This window comes from Triticum aestivum, chromosome 3A (genome assembly GCF_018294505.1).
Source record: "Triticum aestivum cultivar Chinese Spring chromosome 3A, IWGSC CS RefSeq v2.1, whole genome shotgun sequence".
NCBI lineage: Eukaryota > Viridiplantae > Streptophyta > Magnoliopsida > Poales > Poaceae > Triticum > Triticum aestivum.
The window spans coordinates 725,814,394-725,818,019 of NC_057800.1; positions in this window are offsets into that span (position 1 = coordinate 725,814,394).

Below are 3,626 nucleotides of genomic sequence, written 5' to 3' on the forward strand. Positions count from 1 at the left end.
CGGGGCAGTGAGCGGCGGCGGGGGGAAGGCCCGTAGCCCAGCGTCAGCGGCGGCGCCGCCGCCGTCGTTCACCAAGACGGAGGGGGTAGCGGGGCAGGACCGGACCGAGACGCTGGCGAGGGAGTCGGAGGGGGAGAGCAGGTCGGAGCGCAGGGTCGGCGGCCAAAAGGGGGAGAGCAGGTCGGAGGCGGCGTCGGCGTCGGCGGCGAAATGGAGGAGGGCGCGTCCCGCTATCCCAAAACCCTCGCGTCCCGCTCGCGCCGCTCCCTATGTAGGAGGAGCCGCCGAAAACCCTGCCGCCCGTGGGCCGGGGGGCACGCCTCCTGCAATCTATGATGGGCCAGCCCGGTAAGGCCCGGCCTGTTTTAATTCTTTTTCTGCTCATTTCTTTGCTTCTCTGTTTCTTTTTTCTTTTTCTTTGTTTTCCTTTCTTTTTTTCTTTCTCGCTTGTTTTTTTAATTCCTTTTATCTTTGTACTATCATTTTTTTGTTCTTTTATTAATTTTTATAGCCTTTCCTTTTCCACTCTTCGCTTTAATATCTCTCCCACAGATATACATGAATATATTTCAAAGTGTGTAAATACTTCTCTTAATATTTTAGTTTAATCAATATTAATATTAATTTCGTTTCTGTCATCCATGAATATTTTTTATGGAACAATATATTCTATTTTCAAGATATGAATATTTTTCTTCTATATACCATGATGAATACAGGTAGATTCGATGGAGCTGGCGCACGCTTCAACACGGCCCGGACTCAGGGGACCCAGAACTAATTACTGCCGCCTAATATGAAGATTCAAAACAAGCTCGTATTTACTGGTTTCTAGAGGAAAAATCAGGGCTTCACCGATTTGGTTTTGTACAAGCTTTCCTTTCAGGAAAAAGATAGTAACATATTGTATTTAGCAATACTGTTATTTGAAGGAAAACATTTTCTAATGTACTCCCTCCTTAAACTAATATAAAAGCATATAATCCCTCAAACAACAAACAGAGCCAATCTAAAAGAAATATATCTATTCATGCTGCTACTGTTCATACCTATACTCCTGATCTCACCAGGGTATTGAGTGGAGAAGATCAAAACACTTTTCACCTGCGCACTACTGCAGGACAGGTCATCAGCATAGCAGAGCCAAAATATTCACGCATTTCTTTGGTATTTCAATCCAGAACTGGAGTTCGATTTTACTTTTTGGAGAAAAAGTAAAAATTATTTACAGCACTACCTAGAGCATACGGTACACGGTGAAACCATTATATATACACGTCCCAGAAAGAACCAGCAGCAAGGCGCTAGACTCCCTTCCTTCTCTATCTTGTGATGGCCTGTGTCAACTAGCATCTCTCCAAGATCTTGTAGAGTTTGTCTAGAGAAGCAACCTGCATAACAGGTTAAAAAACAGCTCGATATCAGCATACACATCATCTGTAAAAAAGGTAATTTGCGCAACTTATAGTGGTTGCAATTGACGCCGTGCCTTTTTTTTTATGACTCGCTGTCGTAACAAAACCGGATAACCTACTCGGAAGAATGACCCATGCATGTGGTTTGGTGATTCTTCAGGAAATTATTACTACTACTTTGGTTGGTGCTTGGTACCTTAACTTTACGACTTCATTATCGGCAACTTTCTAAGCAGTGCAATTTCAATGCTTGTGCAAGAAAGGGTAATGGACAGATAACTTCTAGACATGCATTTCAGGAATTGTAGTGCTAGCATTGGGCATTCCATGGACAGGAGTGCAGGCAGTAATAGACCATAAAGCCATGGACAAAAATCTGAACCATTGCCATGTCAACTGGAGACGCGCCAGCCGGCCACTTTCCCTTGGCATTGAGGACATCGAGCGAGCTGGTCTTGCGTTGCGCTTAAGATGGCAATGGTTCAGCAGGACTGACGAGGGCGTGCTTGGGCCGGCCTCGACCCGCAGTTCTCGGAGGAGGAACACGCCCTTTTCTTTGCCTCCACCAGCATGACTATTGGCAATGGCCAAACAGCATTGTTCTTGGAGGATCGCTGGGTCGGAGACAAATCTGTGAATGAGATCGCCCAGAAGCTCTACGCCTGCATCCCCAAGCGACGATGGAAACTTCCCACCATCGCTGACGGGCTTCAAGCACACCCATGGGCGCGTGACATCCACGTCAACCTGGGCGTCCACAAGATTGAGCAAAATCTGCTGCTATGATGAGCTATCGAACACACCACCCTCTCGGACGAGCCGGATAAACTGATCTGCGAGCAGCACATACTCCGCCCGCTCCTGCTACCTTGCTACTTTCCAGGGCTCCGCCAGCTGCAGCGCTTCAAAGCTAATTTGGAAGACCTGGGCATAGCCAAAAGTGAAATTCTTTCACTGGCTAGCCAATCAGAACAGGTGTTGGACTGCCGAGGGATTGCAACGCCACAGCCTGCAACACCACCCCTCGCTGCGCCCTTTGCGACCAGGAACCAGAGACAATGCATCACCTGCCAGTTTCCTGCCCTTTCTCAAGGCAGGTCTGGCATGATACTTTCTCATGGCTGAGGATGACATGCAGGCAACCTGACCAGGAAACCTCCCTCAACGAATGGTGGCTGGCTGCCAAAGAGATGACTCCCAAACCTCTTCGCAAGGGACTGGCCACCACGACGCTGCTGATGGGTGGATGATCTGGTAACAGCGTAACGCCTGCGTCTTCGACGGGGATCGACCCTCTGTCCCCTTGCTGACCAAGAAAATCAGAGCCGAGGCAGCGCTGCGGAGCTGTTGCTCTTCACTTAGTGATCCCAAACACCTAGGATGTCCATTAAAATCATTGCAACACAAACTGTAAACTACCTCCTATGAGGCCTGTAACTTTTATCCCCCCTTTTCAATGAAAAGAAACGCAAAGTCTTTGCATTTTCTCGAACAAAAAAATCTAGATTTTTCAAGTTCAGAGCATAAGTAGAAGACTGAAGCACATATAACTACCGAACATAAAGCAGAACTGAACCAACGTTAGGAGAGGACCTGAACAAACGTCCCATCTGCCGCGATCGACTTCGGAGGCTTGAGGAAAAGCCGCATGGACGGAAACAAGACGTACTGGATGATCCACTCGCGTTGAGCCCATGCGGGTTCTGCTTCCGCAAGCAGCTCTTGATCAATGTCGTCTTCATCTGTAATGAAATGTATATTTAGCCCCAATGGAAATTAACTCTGAATGAATAATACAATGCAATGGCTCCATTGAATATCTACTGTAATCCCCGGCGGCCCATTCCGGCGATATCACTATACGCCGACGATGTCATGCTTTTCTGCCATGCCACGGAGAGCGATGTGACTGCAGTCAGAGAAATTCTGACCTGCTTTGGCAGGACCTCTGGCCTCCATGTGAATTACGCCAAGAGCTCGGCCACGGTTCTGCATGGTGACCAGGCGGACACCGAGACGATCACCAGTTGGGGATGCCCGGTGGTGGAGCTCCCCATTACTTACCTTTGCATCCCCCTCACGACACACCGCCCCTTTGCCATGCAGCTGCAGCCCCTCTTCGACATGGTTGCTGGCTGCTTAGTGCTTACCCACGTGGGCATGGTTGACGAACAAAACCAGACGGCTAGCCCTCGTCAAATCCGTCCTATG